Below are 24,142 nucleotides of genomic sequence, written 5' to 3'. Positions count from 1 at the left end.
ATGGCTCCCGTCTACCTGCCAGGAATTCCAGCTGCTCCCTGGCTATGATCAAGACTCAGGCTCAATCTACTTCTCTGATTTGGGAAGTACAGGCAGGCAAGTTACTGGCAGGTAAACCATCAAGACTGGGAACGTCTGCCAGATTTCACACAAAGAAACAGCCCATCTCATGAATAAAGAAATGGCTCAGTACCTCATGCCTATAGCTAACAATGTCCAAATTAATGTCCAGTTCTGCAGATGAACTGCAGATTCTAAAACACAGTGTCATTATCTAAAGATGGGCTAAAATTTATACCATGTAGTTTATACGAGCTGAGCTGGTGTGAATGGGAATATGTTCATGGGTTACTAGGAAGTGTTTTTGCATCTTGAATCAGGTTGGGATGGTGTTGATTGTGGTCCAGGGAATCCTTTGCACATGCAAGATTCTGAGCTGCCATTTATTACAAGGTGGGGGGATTCTCTGGATAACCTTTCCCAGTACCCCCAGGGATGCTTATGTATGTTAAATTTTGGGAACCCCATCCTTCCCCCTTGATCCCACCTGCTATCCCTCTTCACTCTCATTCTGCTCCAGCAGCCTTTGTCTTCGTACTTGAACACTCCAAGCATTGCCACCAGAGACTTGTTTCTACTCTCTCTCCTGTCTGGGATTCTCTTCCCTCACCTCCTTCAGGACTCACCTTATCAGAGCCTCTTACTGTCCTCCCTTTATGAAATGGCAACCCACCCCATCATCCGCTATTTCCTTATCATGATGATTGTTCCTCTTATTGCTTAGCATCAGGCCTATTACTTATGTTGTGTTTATCATCTATCTGCCCCACACTGAGTGCAAGCTCCACGAGAACAACTACCCACATTTCATTTTGTTTGCTGCTGTCTTCTCAGTTCCTAGAACTGCCAGGCCCCTAGTAGCCTGTTGTTAAATACTTGGTGGATGGATATTGAGCTTCACCTTCAAGTTGGTCTTTTTTCCCCCTAACATTTATTTATTTTAGAGAGAGAGAGAGAAAGAGTGAATGGAGGGAGGGGAAGAGGGAGAGAGAGAATCTCAAGTAGACTCCCCCCTTACATGGAGTCTAACACAGAGGTGGATCTCACGACCCCAAGATCATGACCTGAACAGAAACTGAAATTTGGACACTTACCCAACTGAACTCCCCAGGTGCCCCTGGCCTTTTGTCAATATAGTGAAGTAGGTGGAACATCATTAGCACATTATTCAGTTGAAGAAATTGAAGTTCAGAGAGGTTAAGTGACTTGCTCTGTGTCATCAACTAGTTAGAGACAGGGTCAGAACCAGAACCCTGATATCCTGAGCTCAATCTGATGTGTGTACTGAGAGCCACTTGTGTCTCCCTAATTCTTCAGCATGTTGCATTGCTTTCAAGACCACCCTTAAATAGAGCACCGACTCCATTTCAACTTGATTGGTTTTGCTCATGGACTTGTCAGAAACTAGAATTTAAAGGTAACAGGCAGGGACTAGAGTTTTTTAGTAAAAACCACTTTTCAATTCCCCCAGTCTCTCCTCTGCACTCTGTTTATTCCAGGTCTAATGCAGAAAATATACACACTAAAAAACAAATTAAAAATAAACGATAAGTGAGTTAGAAACTGCCCAGGGCTGTCAGGAATTTATGCTCCATGCTATGTGGGTTTTGAGTAAATATTTGCTTTGCAAGTCAAGGAGCAATACGTATTTACTGAGGCCATTTCCGGCTGAAGGGCACACATGCTGCTTTTGAGAGTTGGCACAATTTTTCCAGGAAAGTGTGCACACAGGCCTAAGCACCATGGCATTCTGCAAAGAGGAGGCAGCATGGCATTGGGAGGCCTGGGTTCTTGTTTGAGCCCTGGCCCCTCTCTTGTTGGGGAAAGTGGGGCAACTTACTGCCCTCTCTTGAACATTTTGTTTTCAGTAGCAACTACAACTTCAAGAAAGAATGTCAATGATTTTTTGATCAGTGAGTGACTCAGGAGAGAGAGAGAGAGAGAGAGAGAACCTTAACTCTCTCTCTCCCTCTCTTTTTTTGGTCTTTTCCACTGAGTCAGCTCTTTTCTTTTTTCGTCTTTTCCCCCAACTCAAGCATCTTTTTCAAGGAGCCTGTAATCAATGCCAAAACCTTCTGAGGGCTTTTGCTCTGTTCTTCAACAACAGTTAGCACCAGTTCCCAGGACCATTGGGCTTGAGGAGGAAGCGGTTGGCTACGTGCGGTGACATGGGGGAGCTAAACGCTGAAACACATTTATTCTGCCACTATTCATTTTTTTTTTTAAATTTTTTTTTATTCATGATAGGCACACACAGAGAGAGAGAGAATGGCAGAGACACAGGCAGAGGGAGAAGCAGGCTCCATGCACCGGGAGCCCAACGTGGGATTCGATCCCGGGTCTCCAGGATCGCGCCCTGGGCCAAAGGCAGGCGCCAAACCACTGCGCCACCCAGGGATCCCTCTGCCACTATTCATTGACTTTTTGCCACAAGGACACACTAGGGAGCAAAGCTCAGACCTCACCCTCATGAAGCTTAAGGTCTGGGGGTAGAGAAGTGGTTAAGGAATCAGGCACATTACATGCTTCCGTGACACAACGAAATAGGGAGCTAGATCTATAGGAGGGCTAATTAATTTGGACCCCTTAACCTTAAAAAATAAAATTGCCAGTTATCTATGAGCGAAAAAATTTTTATACCCGAATAGCCGAGAATTACAATGCAGGACATGCAAGCTCTGACAAAATCATAGACAAATCTACAGAACAAAGGAGAGGAACCCCCATTTAGAGAGAAAGAAAGGAAGTTACAAAGGCTGCTATATAACAAAAAATCCATTGGAGTAAACTGGGAGTTTGAAGTATAGTGGTTTTTCATTGGCTGAGCAGTGACAGGCTCTCATTGGCTGGGCTGTTGCAGCAGGAATAGGAAAAGCTTTCTTCCTTCTGCTGGGATACTAAAGGGGTGACCGCATGCAGGTGATATCCTGTCTTCCTATTGGGTCTGCAATTACTGACAAATGCTGGGGCAGAGAGCTCCCCTTGCTGGCCTCTTGGCTCCGTTCTAAATGAGTTCCCTTCCCCCGTAGACTTGTTTTGAGAGGAAAGCTTCTGGCGAACCTTCCCAAAGTAAATGACATCTACACCAAGATGTGAAATTGGGAAAGCAGTTATTCAGGCAAAGGTGAGGATGGTGCAAGCATTGGAGGCTGAGGGTATAAGTGTGTGTAAATAGGGAGGCTGAGTGGCTAAGTAGAGAGTGTGAGCTATGAAGGGCCAGGCTGTGAGGTCTGAGAAGAGTGGCTTACGTCTTGCACAGAGCCTTGCGAGCCACTTGAAAGAGTTTGGATTTGGGGCCCAGGGTAGTGAGGAGTTTCTGGAGCTGGGGTATGACAGATGTGCATTTTAGGGACAGCTTTCGCTGCAGTGTGGAGCTTCTTCTGGAAGGAGGCAAGGCTGGAGGACCAGACATGACCTGAGAGAAAGAACAATATAGAAGACTTTTTTAACTCCAAAGAGCAGGTCTAGTCTTTGAAACTTCTAGAACAAATTTTGTCTCCTGCCTTTCTCAGACCCCTGTTGTTCCTTTTTTCCCATGTGTCACAGCATTCTTAAACTTGATTTTGATAAATTCTGGGGCTTTTGTCACATGAAGGCAATGAGCTCCAACCCTTCTGAGCATGACAACCCTTGGTTAATATGACACCCCCCCCCCCCACAACGTCACAGTCTTGTACATTTCATATCTGTTAATTGAGAAAATACCTGAAGAACAAAGCCCCCAGTAGATGCATGCACACTTGAAAATTATGCCTGTGTATATGTGGGAGCCAGTGTTTAGCTAGTCTACTGACATGGCTATTGCAACGTATGGATCCCCAGAGCCATCTGAAAGAAGTCTGCATCCCCCCGAGGGTTTGGGAACCACTGCTCTGGAACATGTGCGTTAAGAAGCCACATAGACATCTGTCCCCAGAGTGCAGTGCATGGCTGCCTTCTCTGTAAACCATGGGGTGCATAAACTCAGCTGGTTCTAATTGCACAGGGCATGCCATATTGTTGCCCGATGTAATGTCAATTTTTATTTATTTGTGTTTGTGAAAAGCAGGGCTGATTAGACCACTTAAAACTACACAGGCTAGTTAGAGACAGGCTGGCGTTAGTGATTTCAGCTGCCCTCTAGAAAGTCATCAGCGCTCCCAGCCCTCGGCCTCCCTCTGAGAATGTAAACTTGGGGCCTTGTGCTATCATGATTTCTATTTCATCCTGACTCTTATAAACTACCATATAAAAAGCAGCCGCTGAAGGTTTTTTTTTTTTTTTCAATTTCATTTTGAGGCTTGGAAAATCACAAAATAAAAATAGCCTTGAGAGTGGAAAGTTTGGGGGAGTTTGTTTAGCTTTCTTTGAAATGCACTTTGTGAAGGAATAAGTAAGTCATAAGATCCCTCTTTGTGGAGTGCTTTACAGTTTACATAATTTTTTCACATCCCTGTTTTCCTGTTTGATTCTCATGGAGACCCTGTGAGGTGTGGATTATTACTGTCCTCCATTTTGCAAATGAGACAGAAGCTCCGGGAGATTAAAAATTGGCCTGGGCCAGGATTATGTGACAGGGTAATGGCAGGCATCAGCCCAGGGAGACCCTGGCCCCAAATCCTGGCCTCCCTTGTGCTCCTCAATCTCTCCAGAAGTCCCCTCACCCAGGCCCGGCCTGCATCTTCCTCCTTCCTCAGATCCGTTCTCCTGAAGGGGAGGTGTCCAGGCCATGTCTGGACAAGCAAGGCTCTGTCCTGCTCACTTGGGGTCTCTCTTCCTATCAAGGGGCCCACTACTTAGTATAACATTTACTTAGAGACCATCTAAGTCCCCTCACAGGTGACCAACTCATAACATTCCTCAAGGCAATTTGGGAAATAATGAGCCTAGTAACAACTTCAAGATTTTGCTCAGTCTTCCAATGGCCAATTCACAAATCAGGACATAAATTGAATGAAATAGAAGGATGATTTTAAAAAAGCTTTTTTGGCACCTGGGTGGCTCAGTCTACTAAGTGTCCGACTCTTAATTTCGGCTCAGGTTATGATCTCAGGGTTGTGGGTTATGAGACAGACACATCAACAGATATTCCAGAAAAATTAAAAGTTCAGTGGTCATATAAGTTTGGGAAATAGTGATTCAGTAAATTCAACAGGTTTTTTAAATTGTAAATTTCCTGAAAGCATAAATTCTCTTCTAGGTCTGGTTCCCTTCAAGATCTCCCCATCTGTGTGAGTTTCAGGAGTACCTCTCCATTCTCACAAGTGTTGAATGAGTAACTTAAAAACGCACATCTGCACTCATACACAGAGCTTGTTTCCCAAATGGTCCAGAGTTTTCAAGGCTGTTCTCTTACAGTACCATAATTCTCAACAAAGGGCATCCTATCCACTGGCGGGCCATAGCCCTCCTGATGGCTGGAAAACTCTCTCCCTGCAATTCCTCCCCTTTAGCTTAACATCTTTTTCACTTAAAGAAATCTTTCCCTGACCATACTACATCCTCAAAATGGGGCCCGATTGCTCTTATTTTAAAAATTATTTATTTATTTATTCATGAGAGACACACAGAGAGAGGCAGAGACACAGGCAGAGGGAGAAGCAGGATCCCTGCAAGCAGGCTCCTTGCAGGAAAACAATGCAGGACTTGATCCCAGGACCCGGGAGCATGCCCTGAGCCAAAGGTAAATGTTCAACCACTGAGCCACCCAGGCACACCTTTTTGCTCTTCTTCTTCTTTACTTAAAACTTAATGTGAACAGTAGCTCTTATCCAAAGTCACACCCCCTTCCTGAGGGGTCCTGAGAGACCCTGTGAAGGTCTCTACACTCCAGAGCTCCGCCTGGGATTAGCCGAGAACTTTGCTGTGAGTGCTTCAGCAGCCTAACTTCTCCCTCTGCTCAATTCTGCTTTTTCATGCTTTTCAGTGTGTTTATTCTGAGAGTATTCCCCCAGTAAGTTTATTATGTGCTAATGTCCATCCCAGAGTCTGCTTTTCAGGAAATCTGACCTTCAGCAGTCAGTTCCTGGAGCGTCCCAAGAAAGCAGTTGTGAATATGAAATTTTTGATCTGATCGCTAGCAATAAGAATGCCACGACTGGTGGAAGATAAAACATATATGTTCCTGCCACAAGGTGGGAGTGAAAAATTGTTAAAATTTTCACCATGGTGAACTGGGAAGTTATACAAATATTCCTTCCATACCTGTATGGAAATAAATATATTTCCATACAGTGGGTGGGTCAAGTGTTTGGGTAATTAAAAGAAGACAGGCTATAAAGGGAACGGAATTGCATGGATATGGTTGGGAGCAGCTGATGTTTTTGAGGAAAGATATGGTGAATAAAGATTTTGGTAGATTTGTAGACAAAACTAAGAAAACATTTAATTTCCAAGATAATGGTAATGTCTAATGTCTGTTGGGGCAAAGAAACTAGAATTATAATATGGACAAAAATACTATGTAAGATTGGAGGAGTAGGTGATCAGATTGAAGATCTGGCCCTGCCTACTTCAAAGCTCATGGTATTTTTTGAGAAAAAGGTAATGACACCATTTAAGCTTTGTTGAAAAAGGTAGAATGGGGTGTTTAATTTCCAAACAAGTAGAAGGAAAAGTGAAATTAATAAGAGAAAAAAATGCAATCAGGTCAAAGAAGGTAAGAAGGGTGAGTGTGAGACAATAAAAGTGGTATGAATAGAAAAGACAAATAGAAATAAGAGAGTAGAAATAAATCCAAATCAATCAGTAATCCAAATAAATGTAAATGGATTAAACTCTCCTGTTAAAATATAAAGACTCTCAGACTACAAAGAAATAAAATTTAGCTACATGCTTTCTATAAGAGATTCAATTATAATGTATGAACACAGAGAAGCTTTAAAGTGGGAGACTATACCAGGAAAATATTAACCAAAAGAAAGCAGATTTAATCAAATCAATGTAAATCAAAATAGACTTTGAGGGAAAAAGCTTGAAGAAAGAGAGCATCATGCTATGAACTTCAATTTATCAGGAAGATAACAGTCTAAAACATATTCAGCGAATAGCATAGCTTCAAAAACCATAAACTCTTTGTTAGATCTATAAAGAGTTATTAACAAATCTTTCAGTATTTTAATACAGCTTTCTTGGTTATTAATAGATCAAGCAGAAAATAACATTGGCAAGGGTATTTAAGATTTGAATAGCATAATAAAAAAAAAGCTTTAGGAAATTTCTTTGGTTTACCACTGTCATCACCCTTTCCCCACCCTGTCCAGTTCCTTCCTTTAATCTAAGTATACTCCCATCATGCTTGCTTCTAGCACTTTCAGTTACTTATCCCAGGGAAGCTCTTGCATGTGTTCTGTGCCTCAGTTTTACTTTTTGCCTCTGATTTGAGGCTCTATTCACACATATACTCAATGGGTTTTCTTCAGCAACTTTTTTTTTTAAGATTTTATTTATTTATTCATGAGATATACACAGAGAGAGGGAGAGATATAGGCAGAGGGAGAAGCAGGCTCTCTGCAGGGAGCCCGATGTGGGACTTGATCCCAGAACCATGGGATCACAACCTGAGCCGAAGGCAGATGCTCAACCACTGATCCACCCAGGTGCCAGCTTCCTCAGCTTCTTAAGCAAGATTTTTCTGTTCTAGTATCTTAGGGGAGGGAAGTCACTAGTCAGCAGGGCCAGACTTTAACCCTTCATGGTCCTCACATTTCAAAGTGAGTGGGAAGACAGGTTCTGACACCACATAAATGTTAGTGGTGAAACATGTTAGGTAAGTGCTCATAAATGTATGTAGAGTAAAAACAGTAAACATGAATTTATTTGAAGAGTTGTCTCCCAGAATCCTTTACTTCCAGACAAAAGTGCTTGGTCATGTCACATCCTGTCCAAGAGAGCTTGATCAACCTTCACTCTCCCAGCCCTGCCTCTTTACACATTCCAGTTCTTTATCTTTCTTCTCTATTTAGTCTGAATTTCCTACCACCTAGTGCCCATTGCAGGATTTAAGAGTCTGGGAATGGTTTCTCCAGTAGGTTTTGTGACAGGAACAGCAATGACAGATGGAAACCATCCATAATATCTACCACATATGCTGGGCTTTCCCAGCTGACAGACTTCTTAGAAAATGAAAACTCATCTGGCAATAAACAACAAGGGCTACAAAGCTGTTCCTACTCTTCGATCCAGTAATTCTACTTCTGGGAATTTACTCCAAGGAAATAAGGAGAAAAAAGGAATCTGTCTAAAGATGCTCATAGTGGTCCAGCTTATAAGAAAGGAAAACTGGAAACAATCCAAATTGCCACCACTGGAGAAATGGCAGGGCAAATTATGACATTATTGCAATGGAATACTCTACAGATACTAAAAATGGCAAATATACACAGCAGGCCAATTCTTGGAAATGTACTTGTGAGGTGACATTCAGTGAGGGGCAGTAGACCAGAAAACATTTACTGAGTCTCTATTGCATATAAGACACATCAAATCCTGATAGGATGAAGAGAAATGACTCTCAAGGGGTTTCATGCCCCCCCTCAAGAGGAACTAGAATTCAAGCCTGGATCTCTCTGATTCCAAAGGCCACATCTTGCAAATGCAGCTCCTGGTTGGTCTAATTTTCCAGCAAAGATATAAAGAAAACATAGAGTGATCCAAAGGGATACAAGTTTATTTTTCATTGTCTGGTTAATGAAAATTTGTTTAATTTGTTAGAAAAAAAAGAAATAAAATGATATCTGTCTGGTCTACGAAGCTTGACAAGGCTGTCCCCTATTAGGATCTGTGTCGTGTAGAAGCCCACACTAATTATCTCGCCACTGTGCATCCAAATCACTTGAGGGGCTTTTTCAGTTCACATATGCGTTGTCTTCACCCCATCCTCCCACCATGCAGTGAAACTCTGTGTCTATGCCATAGTGAGTTACTGCTGCTGGTGGAAACATGAATATTTATTTTTTTCTTTGTTTGGAACCAAAAGCAAAGACTAAAAATCACTGTACAGATTTTCCTCAAAAGGTCCCTACGAAATCCCAAGAGCTTATATTTCACTTGGGAAGAATAAGCATTTCTTATACAAAACATGTCACCCGTATAGGTAACAGTGGATGAAATGGAAGATGCATGGTATTGTGTAGATTTTGGAGTAAGGGTTATTTAGGTTCTTTACAGTCTTGGCCCAACTGTAATTGTAGGTAAGAACTATTTATTTATTTATTTATTTATTTATTTATTTATTTATTTATTTAGATTTTATTTATTTATTCATGAGAGACACAGAGAGAGAGAGAGGCAGAGACATAGGCAAAGGGAGAAGCAGGCTCCACGCAGGGAGCCCGATGTGGGACTCGATCCCAGGACTCCAGGATCACGCCCTGGGCCAAAGGCAGGCACTAAACCGCTGAGCCACCCAGACATCCCGGTAAGAACTATTTTAGACACACACACACTAGGCTTGTACTTAGCTCTTAGAATGGCCTGTTTATCTTGCCCTTTATCCTAATAAAGTTTAGTTTTGTAATCAAGGAAATGTCCTCCTTCTTGGGCTAACAGTTTCTCAGCAAAAGATACAAATTAGAAGTATTTTGTTCCTAAAGATCTTGTGCTCCCTGGCTGCTATAGACTGAATATTTGTGCCCCCTAAAATCATATGTAAAAACCTAATCCCCAGTGTGGTGGTATTTGGAAGTGGGGCTTTTGGGAGGCAGGGCCTTTGGCAAAGCCCTCATGAATTGGAAATAGTATCCTTAAAAGAGAGATACCAGAGAGGTCTGTCATTCCCTTTATTTTTTTTAATTTTTATTTTTTTTGTCCTTCCTTTTAACCATGTCAGGTCACAGCAAGAAGATAGCCATCTATGAACTGGAATGTGGGCTCAACAGATGCCAAATCCACCAGCGCCTTGATTTTGGACTTTCCAGTCTCCAGAACTCCGAGAAATAAACTTTTGTTGTTATAAGCCACCAAGTATACATGTTCTGTTACAGGAGCGCGAACAGATGAAGACATTGGCCTTTGCTTGTGTTTTGACTCCTTAGCCTCTTGTCGTGCACCCAAAGGTACAATGGCAGCAATCCCTCTGACTTTTTCTGAGGCCCCTGCACCTGCACTCCAGCTGGCTGACTTCACCACCTCCTCCTTAACTGCTTGTGATTGAAGAAGCAATCAGGTCACATTCTTGAAGTGACCAGTGAATAAGGGTGAGGGAGCCGTTCTGAAGTGGCAGCCTCCTGGTCCTAAAGAATCTGTAAAACCAATCTAGGCAGAGAAATGATAGAGTGCTCTGGGCTCAAGAGCAACAGACCTAGAAGACACCGTGTCCTCAGAGTACCAGCTTCTGAATTGTCTTCCTTGGGTGCCCTTCAGACCCAGAAGCTGTTCTCTAAGTGACTTTGCAGTAGTAGCAAGATGAGGCTACTAGGAGAAGCCAGGGAAGGTAGATTCCTGAGACTCTGGCGATCGCCTGATCTACATGCTCTGCTGCTGTCCTCCTGACAGGACCACATCCTTTTAGATAAAAGTAATACTTTTCTGAGAGACACAGAAAGAGGCAGACCTAGGCAGAGGGAGAAGCAGGCTCCATGCAGAGAGCCCAATGTGGGCCTCAATCCCAGGTCCTGGGATCATGCCCTGGACTGAAGGCAGACATGAAACCAGTGAGCCACCCAGGCATCCCAATACTTTTCTTCCTATTAAAGGGCAGGTAGTTGGAGTTTTTCACTTTGCTATTACAAACACATAGGAGGGAGACTGTAACCGTAGGGTTCCCAAGCAGGTAGAACAGATATTAAAGTCAGGATCTTGGCCACAGGGCAGGAATTAGAAGATGCTTTTACAGACCTCTAAGAGCCACTAGCAGATACAATGACTTATTGGTAGTGTGACTTTGGGCCAGTGCTTAACCTCTCTGACCTTGAAGTTCCTTATCTGGAGAATGGGGCTCATTTTCCCACCTTGCATAGTTGTTACAAAGATTAGGGAGCATGTGTCTAACATGCCTGGCTATAGTAGCCACTAAATGAATGAGATTTACTCTCATTGTCATTGTGCATTGATTTATTGGATTCTCTTCCTCTCCTTTTTGTTTCCAAAAGTGAGCTAGCTGTGAATTAATGGGAAAGCGGCCTGGACAGGTGTCACCAGCTGTGATGGTTAATTTTATATGTCAACTTGACTGGCCATGGGGTGCCCAGACATTTGGTCAAACATTATTCTGGATTTGTCTGTGAGGCAGTTTCTGGATGAGATTAACATTTGAATCAATAGACTGAGTAAAAGCAGATTGCACTCTCTAATGTGGGTGGGCCTTATTCAATCAATGGAGGATCTGAATAGAACAACAACAAAAAAGCTGAATAAGAGGGAACTCCTTCTGCTTGACTGCTTTGGAATGGGACATCGGCCTTTTCCTGCCCTTGGACTTGAACTGAAGCATTGGCTCTTCTTGGGTCATGAACCTGCAGACTTTCAGACTGGAAGTTATACTGTTGGCTCTCTTGATTCAAGCATGTAGACTTGGACTACAACTACAACATTGACTCTCCTGGGTTTCCAACTTCCTGATTACAGATCTTGGGACTTCTCTGCCTCCATAATCACATAAGCCAATTCTTTTCAATCAATCAATCAATCAATCAATCATCCTGCTTCTCTGGAGAATCCTGACCAGTATAGCAGCTGAGGGCTCTGAGTTTAGAAGACAGGCCTCAGGGAAGGCCTGCAGAGCCAGGGGAGGCCTTCCACATTGAGAAAGGAGAGCTGGCGTGCAGAAGCCAACAGCAGGCATGGTAAGGAAGAAAGGAAAACTTTGCCCCCTTTCCTTGTTTGCCCACTTTAATTGCCACAGATAGTCTGACCTGGTCTGGCTCCTGTGAGTATTCTAGGAATGGTCCCTGTTTGGCTGAGCCCAGAGGTACCTGAATATGGAAATAGGCAGAATGAATTGTCCCACCCTCTGTGTGCCCTGAGCCTTTTGTACATAGAAGAGCTTTAACTATGCAGTATCCCATCATATTTTAGTAAATTCCTGTCTTTCTTTTTTAAAGATTTATTTACTTGAGAGGGGGGGCACGAGTGAGAGGAAGGGTAGAGGAGGAGGCAGAGGGAAAGAATGTTTAGCAGACTCTGCTCTGAATCAGGGTGCATTACAGGGCTCGATCTCACAACCCTGAGATCATGACGCGAGCTGAAATCAAGTTGTATGCTTAACCAACTGAGCCATCCAGGTGCCCCAACATGCCTGTCTTTCTTACTGGTCTGTGATCTATGCAAGGAGTGGAATAGAGTCAGATTCATCCCTATTTTCTCAGTGCCAAGCCCAGAACCTGGCACCATGCCTGGCTCAGAGTGGACACTCTTGTACTTGAAAATTGTAGATTAGTATTTGGGTGATGGAAACATCTCATTCTTCCCCTCTTCCCCACACATGTGCCTCATCTATTTCTCAGATGTAAATGAATTTGAACCAAATAGACTTTTTTAAAAAAATCAGGTTGGGCTGGGCTGTTGTAACAGCCCACTCTAAAATCTCAGTGACCTAACGTAAGTTTATTTCTGACTCATGAAAAGTCCCCTGTGGTTATGGGCAACTCTCCAGGGCAGCTGTTCTCCATACAGTGTCTCAGCAATCCCACACTCCTTTGATTTGGTGTCCCCATCAACACAGCATAAGGCAGGGCAAGAGCTGGTGGAGAAAACACGTCCTCTCAGCTGTGCTTCAGCCCAGGAGTGCTAGCTGTCACTTCCCCTCAGAGTCCTTTGACCAGATCTACGCATGTGGTCACACCTGATGGCAAGATTGTTGGGATGCCTAGTTTTCTATATCCACAGGCAGGAAGAAAGAACTGGATGTGGTATGTACTAACCATGCCACCCCAAAGGCTCAAGGTGACATGTAGGACAACCCAAATCAAAAGTGAGAAGACTGCCAAAATTTGTTCTTGTTATGATACATACATTTATTTATTTATTCACCCAACAAATATTTATTGAACACCTATTAGAGGTCAAGCATTGTTCTTGGTACTGGGGCACAGCAGTGAAACAAGTCTTTGACATCATGAACTAACTTTCTAATGGGGAGAGATGTTCAGGCTACAGAAGGTTAGAGGAAATTGCTATTGTGGATATGGTGGAGACATGCCAATGCATGGAGGGAGGGGAGACAGTACTGCAGGCAAAGAGAAAACACAGTGCAATGGTCAATTTTTAAATTTGGTTCATTCATTCATTAAACATTTAATGAGCTCTTACCACTATATCGGGGCTTGCTTCTCTTATACAGCTGGTGATATAAATATGAATGAAATGCAGACAGTGGCCTCTAGTAGTCCATACTCCAGTAGGGGAGACAGATTAGGAGTCAGAAGGGACACAAAAGAGAGAATTGCCAGTTCCATTTAGGTGGAGAAGGGTCAAGGAAGATGTTATGCAGGAGGTGACATGATGGTCTAAAGTGGAAATTAGGAAAATTAGTTATTAAAATAATAGTGTTGCATGTGTTATCTACTGCTGTGTAACAGAACCCTCTCATGTTGTGGCTAAAACCCACAACATTGTATTATTTCTCAAGATTCTGTGGATTGGCTGGGTATTGCTGGAAAATTCGTCTGGTGATGTGGTACTAACCAGGTCACTCATGTGGATGCATTCAGCTAAGAGCAGGGTGTTGCCTGTGAATCCAAGGTGGCTTCACTCCCATGCTTGATGCTGTACTGAGGTGGCTGGAGCATCTGGAGCTGATTGGGCTTCTCTCTCTCTCCACGGCATCACTCATCCAATCTAACTTGAATTTCTTTATATGGTGGCTGGACCCCAAGAGGATACACAGAGGCTCCAAGACCTCAAAGGAGTGGAAGTCACAGGGTCATTTCCACTGCTTTCTATTGGTCAAAAAGCCAACCCAGATTCAAGGGGGGAAATGACTCAATCTCCATGCCCCCAGGTATGGGAGGAATTGGTAGAGGTGATATTATCAGTCTATCACAGACATTGACAATATAGAAAAGCAGATATGTCTGTGTGCTCTCACACTATCCTTTCTCCATAACAAGCGTCAGTGGCAAAAATCACTAATTATCCAGCACACTTACCTGCTGAGTCTAGGATTTTTTTTCAAGTCAACTCCCCAAGTAGACTGACCAAAGTCAGTGTAAGAGATGAGGCCCATTTGCCATCCCAGCCATAAGGGAATATAGCAGTTGCCAAAATTGTATCTGTGATATAATTATGCTAAACGCTGTCACTATTGTGTTTGCAAATGCACAATGCCTAAGAAATATAATTTTTTTAAATGATTATTCTATGGGACAAGGATAGAAAAAGGAAAAGAAAACCCATGAGAAAACCCATGTAAAGAGCAAGAATGGCTGGCCTAGAGAGAGGGGAATTCAGAGAGGCTCAGAAAAGGAGGTGACATAGGCATGTCAAGGGGTCCTGGAAGAAACAATTTTGGCCTAAGCTCTGGAGACTGTACTTGGTTTCCAGCCAGAATGAGCTTGGCACTCCCCAGCATTGGGGCTTGGGGAAATCGTCTAGCTGGGCTTAGAGGTATATCAGGTTGGAATGCAAACGCAGCTTTATGTGTCCAACTCAGCAAGCTGAATTCTACAGCAGACTCAGTACCTGCATTTGACCTACTTCCAAGAGGTTTGAATCCCCAAATGTACCATAATGTGTTAAAGTCAGTTTTGTGCTCTAAACTGCTGAGAGTGTTATATTTCAGGCACCTCATCGTAAAAGAAGGTTACAGAACAGCAGTTAATGCTATGCTCATAAGGCTAGAGGCAAAAGAGGAGAAATGCATGCTATTGCCTTTGGTGGTGATGGCAGTTGAATTAACTAGACACCAAAGCAAGGGGCCAAGGGGTTTCCTGAGAGATCATGTATTTATGATATCTCCTGACCCTTTAAATTATAGATATTTTAGCCCTGCCCCTTCAGCAAAGCCAAATCCTGATGTGGAGGCACTGTGTGTATTTTAAGGCTAGAATGTCTTTCCCTTTGCTCTAGACAGTGGTGATGTGGTGGGAAGCATGTTGCATCTGAAGTCAGGAGGGTACTGCCTAAGGGACATCTGTGGTGCACTGTGGGTTCTGGCATCCACTAGATTTGGACTTGAAGCCAGACCTTGCCATTTCCTAGCTGGATGGCTGGTATGCCTCAGTTGGATGAGTTTTTAAGGTGGTAGAAGGATGCCTGCTTTTCAGAGTTGTTGTGAAGATAAATATCTTCAAAGTACCCATGGTAAAGGAGCACTATCTGCAGAGCACTTGCCACCTAGTGTGGGTTCTCCTCATCTCCTCTGTATTTAACAGCCTGCAGGCCTTCAAATGAATGAATCTCTTTCTTAGTTGAATCACTTGAATTTTACTGCAGTTTAGTTAGAGGGACCTAGTCCAGCTGCTGAGTGGTCCCAGATGTAAAGGGCCAGCACCCCCTCCCAAACAAATACAAAGAAATCCTTTTGTGTTGAGGCTTCAAGTTCCTTCTTTTTGAGGCCAGATCACCGTAGGTTCTGGAATTTAGGGAAAATTTTTTCCCCAGATAAACAGAAAATTGTATTTCCTGACATTTCAGCCACCATCTGGGTTTCCTTCCACATCAAGTATCATATTTTGGCTACTGTACCCTGTTAAAACATTTACCATAAGCTTTCCCCCGGGGTATGTCAAGGCCCTCCCCATACAACTTCCTAAGCAGAAAAATCCTTTGGGAATACGAGGGCTGGTCATGGATTAGGACAAGGATTGAAACACTTCAATTCATGCCATAGGATACCTTCCCTGGCGGGGCTGTCACAAAGGTATTTTATTAAGGGATTTCTTTTTTTGTTTTACTGTAAGTGTAATGTCGTTTAAGTCCAAAATATTTCCATATTGCTGTCTGCTGTCATGTGTGTTGGGTCTGTCTGATGGGGAGAGGCTCAAGGCTTAGTTAAGATTCTTTCCTGGATGTTCTAGAAATACTCCCTTTGTTTCTGGTTCCATGATATTTGCCACTAAATTTCAGTCTTGCATCCGTTTACTATGCTCTAGTGGCAAGGAGGACCTAGGAAGTTGTCTGTTCATTGGACACATATTGGATGTATACTGGGAATCAGGCACTGTGCAAGACCTGGATGCAGAGAGCAGTGAAACAGCTCTTATCCTTGAGCACGTTGCTGTCTAGTGAAGGTTGCTCCTCTGACCAAGGCTGTTTCATGTATATGCACTTGTGATTAGAAACAGGTACATATAGATTGATTTATTGATTACCTGTAAGGTGGATTGAATTATATTCCATTATAACTCAGAGCCTGACACTTTGGCCTTATCTACCATATTTAGTTAAGGTCATGCTAGGTGCTGTAACAAGTAACACCCCCCCCCCAACACACACACACACACACACACACACACACACACACAAATGTATAATGGACCAACAGAATGGAAATTCATTTCTTGTTCACATCAAGCCCAAATGTCTATTTCTCTTCCCAGCAGGGTTGTGGGAAACTCAGTGTCCATAGGCTCATCTGCTTTCCAGTTGATGGGAGAAATGGGAGTAAAGAAGGCACATCTACTTCTTAAATACTCCCACCCATAAGTGATACACATTGCTTCTGTTCACATTCTATTGGTGGGAGCAAGTCATGTGGCCATATCAAGATGCAGGGGAAAGGGAAACCCTGGCTTGGCAGTCACATCCCTCCAATATCTCTCCACTATGGAAGGGGAACATGACACATTGTCTGGTAACTAGCTGTCTTAGTCACATCTGCTTTTCACTGGTAGGTAGAAACAAACAAACAAAAAACTTAAATTCATTTCTCATTGATTTGCCTCTCTGACTCCTTTTTGTGTGTTGGCTTTGCTGGTAGGTCTCCAAGATCTTAAAATTCCCTTTCTTGTATGATAGGATTAGAAGAACTCTGAACTGAGGGCACCTGGCTCTTTTTGTTGGTAGAGCATACAAATCTTGATCTCAGGATTATGAGTTCAAGCCCCGCATTGGGTATAGAGCTTACTTTAAAAAAAAATAAAGAAAGAAAATAAAAGAACTCTGAGCTGGAAGTTAGATCTGGGTGCTAGAATTATTAGCACTATCTCACAGGATAATCTTGAGCCAGTCATTTTCCCTGCCTTTTTCCTCAGTTTCCTTATCTGTAAAATAAAGATAATAATACCTCCCATACAGGGGTGTTATGAAGATTAAATGTAATTCACATCCAAAGTGCCTAGCAGAGTAGACAAATAAGGGAAAGTCAATGTATATTTACTATTAATTGAGTAAATGTTGAAAGGAATTTTTATCAGCTGTTTTCCTACTAACTTCCACTGGTTCCTGTGATAGTGTTTCTTTTCTTTTCTTTTTTTTTTTTTTTTAAGATTTTATTTATTTATTCACGAGAGACATAGAGAGAAGCAGAGACACAGGCAGAGGGAGAAGCAGGCTCCCTGTGGGGAGCCTGATGCGGGACTTGATCCCAGGACCCTAGGATCACGTCCTGAGCCAAAGGCGATGCTCAACCACTGAGCCACCAGGTGTCCCTGTGGTGGTGTTTCTTGACATTAATTGTGTGTGGTGGGGGTGGGGAGGAGAGAAGGAAACTAGAAGTTTTCAGCTACTCAGTAAAGTCACTGAAGGCAGGAACTGTGTGTGAGCTCCTTTATGTGTGTCCTCCTCCTAGTGTACCTATACGGAGGGGATGCCTAGGAAGCCCATGCTGGGAAAATGAGTTTTGTTGAATTATGGATAAGTGATTACACCATTGCCTCCACAGTGCTGAGCACTGAGGTCACCATGGTGATGACCATAGACCAGAGTTGGGGTTGCCTAACCTCTAAGAATAGGATTATTTTTGTTCTTCTGGTTCAGGGTGTGAGACACCATTTCCAAGGTGGAGAAGTCAGTGTTGGTACTTTGCCGACTGAAAGTGTGAGAGGACCTGTCTGCTCACCAGATAGGTGGCTTTGACTTCCAGGCTGACTTTGTTTTTTGTTTGTTTGTTTGTTTGTTTGTTTTTTCCAGGCTGACTTTGACTAATGAATTTCCCACTTGGAGATTCAAAGCAATGAGGCTTTCTAGCAAATCATAAGAAACTGTGGTTGGGTTTGAGTGATACATTGAGAGACTTGGTTTCAAGTCCTGAATGTACCACTCAACAGGGCTGAGGGGCAAGAGTGGAAAGAGCATAGACTTTGTAGTCCAACTGCTCTGGCTTCAAACCTGGGCTTGCCAGGAAGGCTTTATTTTTATTTTTTTTTTTATTTTTTATTTTTTCCAGGAAGGCTTTAGACATCTTATTCAACCATCCCAAGCCTCAGTTTCTTCATTTTCAAAATGGGAACCATAGTCCTGCCACTCTCCCATTCCAACTTCTTCCCTCAAAGAGTTTTTGAGGGGCCAGTTCCCTTATCTGGGAACCAGGGTAAAGATTGAGAGATTAGATTCTGGAGGCAGACTCCCTGCACTCCTATGATTATGGGCTAGTTATTTAAACTTTCTGTGCTTCAGTTTTCCCATCTGTAAAATGGGGACAATAATACTTCCTACTGTATATGCTTATTCTGAGGAATAGCTGAGTTAATTAATGTGAAATGCTTAGAAGAGTGCTTGGGGGGATCCCTGAGTGGCTCAGCAGTTTAGAGCCTGCCTTCAGCCCAGGGCATGATCCTGGAGTTCTGGGACTGAGTCCCACATCAGGCTCCCTACATGGAGCCTGTTTCTCCCTCTGCCTGTGTCTCTGTCTCTCTCTCTGTGTCTCTCATGAATAAATAAATAAAATCTTTAAAACAAAAACAAAAACAACAAAAAAAGAGTGCTTGGCATAAAATAAGCAACTGCAGCGAGTAATAGCTGTTATAATGATGATAATGATCATCATCATCAAAAGCATTAAATGAGGGGCACGTGGGTGGCTCAGTGGTTTAGCATCTGCCTTCAGCTCAGGTCATGATCCTGGGGTCCTGGGATCGAGTCCTGCATCAGGCTCCCCACAGGAAGCCTGCTTCTCCCTCTGCCTGTGTCTCTGCCTCTCTCTCTCTGTGTCTCTCATGAATAAATAAATAAAATCTTTAAAAAAAAAAAAAGAGAATTAAATGAACATCGAGTTGTTTGCTAACTCCAGAGCCACAAATCTTCAGTTTCATTACTCAAGCAATAGGCTTTACCCCATGCCCGCCCAGCTCTATTTTCTGGCCTCTCCAGAATCATGGGAAATTTCTCATCATGGAGGGAGAACTTGCTTGACTTTTATGCTTCTGGTTCCTGTGGCTAACAACTGGTGGTCTTCCTCCAGGTCTGAGCCTGTGCTCTGGTGCTTTCGCCCCATTGTGTTTGGAGTACACGTTCAGTGCAAGTTCAATTGCACTAACCAAAGCACTTTTCACCATGTGCTCACACTGTCCCTGGAATGGAAGGGAAGTGGCTCCAGACCAGCACCATAGGCTACAGAAGAGAAACTGGGGTGCCAGCACCTCTCTTACTGGGAACCATGTTCTGATACTCCACCCTAGGAAACAGAGTGGGTGTAGATTAGTGGTAAGAAAGACCACAAAGCTAGAGACTAAGAGTGTGGGGCTTGAGGTCTGACCAGCCAGTGTCTGACTTTCAGCTTTCCCTTTCCATAGCTCTGTTATACTGGTTCATTGACTTCTGTGTGAGCCTCAGCATGTTAATCTATAAATGGCCATAATAATACCTACTCCATGGAGTTGTGGTGAGCATTGGATATGATGGTTCAGTGTCTGCCACATAGCAAACGTTCAAAAAATACAAACTAAAGCCAGTTGGCAAGGAGTCAACAAACCTGGGTCCTGATAAAATGTCTACTACCATTGTTCTGGAAGGCAATGAGCAAGTCAGTTGATTTTTCTGGGTGCTAATTTTCTTCATTTGTAAAGTAGGTGTGGTGGCTTTATACCAAGTCAACTTAACTAAGCTGGGATCCTGGTTCCCAGAATTCCCTTCCTAGTGGATCCCATTTAGAATTGGCCACAGAGGGCAGCCCCGGTGGCTCAGCAGCTTAGCGCCGCCTGCAGCCCGGGGTGTGATCCTGGAGACCTGGGATCAAGTTCCGCATCGGGATCCCTGCGTGGAGCCTGCTTCTCCCTCTGCCTGTGTCTCTGCCTCTCTCTCTTTCTCTGTGTCTCTATGAATAAATAAAAATAAAATCTTAAAAAAAAAAAAGAATTGGCCACAGAGCACATGTGTGCTAGATTTGGAAGGTGGAAGTGGAGCAGAAACCATTTGCAAGCTGTAGCAGGCACTGTGGCAGCACAGGCACGTTGCTGCTGATGTACTAGTTCAGCTAGTTGGTGGAGCTGAGCCTGTAGCACCTTCAGTTCCTACGAGATCCTCCTGTAGCTTTGTCAAGTCCTGGCCAGAGTGTATGCATTTGCATGCAAAGGACACAGCTTCTCCTACAGGTCATCCATGACAGATGTGGGTTCCAGTTGATCTACATGGGGTCTAGATTTTCCATGTGGGTTCTGGTTTGTTCTTGTTCATATCACTTCATGTCCAGCTTGTCCATTTGTTGGGTCCACTGATATGGGTCCATTGACCCATATCAACCTCATGCACAAGACTTGATGCACACTTCTCTGGCAGTTCAAACATCACGAAGTCTTATTTCTATCACAAATCCCTTCTTCTCTCTCAACTACAATGATGCCACTTCTCTGCTCAAATTCTCACTAATATAGTGGAGAATGATAGCAATTTCATGAGGTTGCTTTAAGGATCGAATGAGGTCATGGATGAGAAATCGCTTTGAAAAGTTAATGTGTGTTAGATTTATGGGGGCCTTTTCTTTAAAAAAAATCATATATGGAGGGGCACCTGGATGGCTTAGGCAGTTGAGCATCTGCCTCCAGCTCAGGTCATAATACCAGGGTCCTGGGGTAGAGCCCTGTGTTGGGCTCTCTCTTCTGCAGGGAGCCTGCTTCTCCCTCTCCCTCTCCCTCTGCCTGCTGCTCCCCCTGCTTGTGCATTCTCTCTCTCTGTGTCAAATAAATAACTAAATAAAATCTTTAAAAAAAGATTACTAAAGGGGATCCCTGGGGGGCGCAGTGGTTTGGCGCCTGCCTTTGGCCCAGGACGCGATCCTGGAGACCCGGGATCGAATCCCACGTCGGGCTCCCGGCGCATGGAGCCTGCTTCTCCCTCTGCCTATGTCTCTGCCTCTCTCTCTCTCTCTCTGTGACTATCATAAATAAATAAAAATTTTAAAAAATTTTCACCTTAAAAAAAAGAATACTAAAAATTTAAAAATATTTTACTAAAAAAATTTCTTAGTAAAACTCAAAAGTATACTTGAAAAAAATATTTTTTAAAGCAGAACACCTGGTCTCTCCATGACCTGCTCCACTGTGCTCTTTCCAGTTGCTCAGGCCAAAACCTGGGCTCATCCTTGACATCATTCTCTCCTACACATCCTTCCTTCTATTCAGACTCCTGTCACTTACCACCTCCATCACTAACTCCTTGCTCCAAACCACCATGCTTCTTGTAGAGACTATGTTCTCCTCATTGGCTTCCCTGCTTCCATAAGGATGAATCCAGTCAGACCTAAGCTGGGTCACATCATGCTCTCCTCACAGCCCTCTGGTGGCTTTCCCCTCCTCCATGATGCCACAGGCCCTTGTCGCTTACTGCTTTTCTGAGCCCATTCCCTCCCACCATCTCCCTGGCTCACTCTGCTCTGGCCACACTGGCTTCTTTACCATTCTTCATATATGTCAAGTGTGTGCCATTACTTACAACAGGACAACATTTTTCAGAGAGGAGGAATCAGACATTGGAATGATGGCTGTCTTGTATTCTTATTGGCTTAGACACATCTGGAATGTCACTTGCCATGCATACACAAGTATTTACCAGTAAACTATATGACACAGACCAAAGCTGGATGTCATTCTGAAAAGCTTTTTACCAGAAATTAAATGCAACTTGAGCTTACCGTTAGTATTATGGTTATCAATGACAATTAAGAATTTAATTATTGTGATCCACAATAATATCTCGTATCTTATGGCTATCTAGGATTTTCAAGGCGCTTTTGTGTCCAATATCTTATATAAACTTCACAACAGAGGATCCCTGTGTGGCTCAGCGGTTTAGCACCTGCCTTCAGCCCGGGGCGTGATCGTGGAGTCCTGGGATCAAGTCCCACATCAGGCTCCCTGCATGGAGCCTGCTTCTCCCTCTGCCTGTGTCTCTGCCTCTCTCTCCCTCTCTGTGTATCTCATGAATAAATAAATAAAATCTTAAAAAAAAAAAAAAAACTTCACAACAGCACTAGCAGCTAGACACTTTTCTCATTTACAGATAGGAAAACTGAGGCTCCTAGAATCAAAGAGCTAATGGTTGACAAGGCATAATCTGAACAGCAGGTTTCCTGGGGCACGTGGGTGGCTCAGCTGGTTAAGCATCTGCCTTCAGCTCAGGTCATGATCCTGGGATCCTGGGATTGAGCCCCGTGTCAGGCTCTCTGCTCAACATGGAGCCAGCTTCTCCCTCTCCCTTTGCCTGCCTCTCTGCCTCCTTGTGCACACTTTCTCTGAAAGAAATAAATAAAATCTTAAAAAAATAAGAATAAAAAGCAGGTTTCCTGATGCCAGACGCAGCATTCTTGCCTTTTACTACAGTTAGGAGATACTTGTAAGGCCAAACTGACTTATAAGTAGGATTAGATGGAACGAAAAAGTTTTGCTTTCTTCATTGCCACCATCTGCAATTGTAATGTTCCCAGGGCACTTGGCTGGCTTAGTCAGCGGGACACACGACCCTTGATCTCAGGTTTGTGAGTTCAAGCTCCACATTGGATATAGAGATTACTTAAAATTAAAATCCCGGAGCAGCGGCCGGGATGAGCGGGAGTTCCTTTTTTTTTTTTTTTTTTTTTTTTTTTTTGAGCTTAACAATGTTTAACAGTGGCTTTATTAGGTGAATGCTTGAAAGTATTCAACATTAAATTCCATTTACTTCACACTGTTTGCAAGTACATTATTAGCAATTCTTAAATATTTCAAATCAACCCAAGTGTAGATGGCTTCCCTCTAAGTCTTCCGAGGGGACAAGAAGACTGAGAGGAGCCTAGAACCTGAGTCCAGGTCTCTAACCCACAATCACCATGTCATCACCAGTGAACTCATACGAAGGAACTTCGTATGAAATGTTAAAAAATGTTAAAATGTTAAAAAAAATTCCCACCATGCCCAAGCCCAAAAGTTTACACTTTTTTAAAAATGCAAATATCCCTAGGATATGTGGCTGAGCCAGTAGTCTTGCTTTCCTCTTGAGAGTTTCTCCACAGAGAAAATAACATTTTGTTATGTGGAAATTAGGAAGAGTGAGAAGAAGTGTGGGGAAGCATATGGTTCAGGTGAGTAAGTACGTTATCCTTGTGTTATGAATGTGCAGTATGACTCAAGGTGCTCAAACTAGCAAGTTGACAAGGGGCAAAGCCTCATTTATGTTTCCCACTTAAATGAGGGATGTTGGAAAATACCACTAAATTCCCTTCTAACACACCATGTGCCCAAGTTGCTGAGCTTCCGCAGCCAAGCCAAGAAGCCCTAAGTATGCACTGTGGTTCTGATACTTACCATTTATTACTAATAAGCATGCCATTCACTGGACACTAATGTCAGGTGTCATGTTGTATTATCTCACTTAACTACCTCTCCTCCCAACCCTACTGGGAAGTTCTATGGACTTCTGTTTTATATATGAATAAACTGGGCCTTGAGATTACAAAGCTGCTATGTGAAAGAACTGGGATTTGAATGCAGGTCTATTCCCCTTTAAATTCATACTCTTTGCAGGGGAGCCTGGGTGGCTCAGTCCGTTAAGTGTCTGACTCTTGATTTAGGCTCAGTTCATGATCTCAGGGTTGTGGGATCAGCAGGTTAGGCATGGCAAGGAGTGTGCTTGAGATTCTCCTTCTCCCTCTGCCATTCCCCACCTGCACTCATGCTGTTTCTAAATAATTAATTAAATAAATAAAATATTTTTTAAAATTCATATTCTTTGCAACATGGCACATTAAGGCAAAGGGGAAATGCACAAAATCAGAGGCGACTTCTTTAACTGAATTTCAAAGACTGTAGGCTGGGCG

General features: G+C 43.2%; 1 long non-coding RNA gene across 1 annotated transcript in view; it reads left to right on the top strand.

The window, feature by feature from the left end:
* LOC121500219 overlaps positions 1-24,142 on the top strand; it is a 53,926-nt gene that overhangs the window by 19,942 nt on the left and 9,842 nt on the right. The window contains exon 4 of the long non-coding RNA XR_005990335.1: positions 9,869-11,822. This is a non-coding gene — a long non-coding RNA (uncharacterized LOC121500219). The remainder of the gene's footprint in view (positions 1-9,868; positions 11,823-24,142) is intronic.

Source organism: Vulpes lagopus, chromosome 10 (assembly GCF_018345385.1).
Source record: "Vulpes lagopus strain Blue_001 chromosome 10, ASM1834538v1, whole genome shotgun sequence".
Lineage (NCBI taxonomy): Eukaryota > Metazoa > Chordata > Mammalia > Carnivora > Canidae > Vulpes > Vulpes lagopus.
This window is presented reverse-complemented; position numbering and strand designations above follow the sequence as displayed.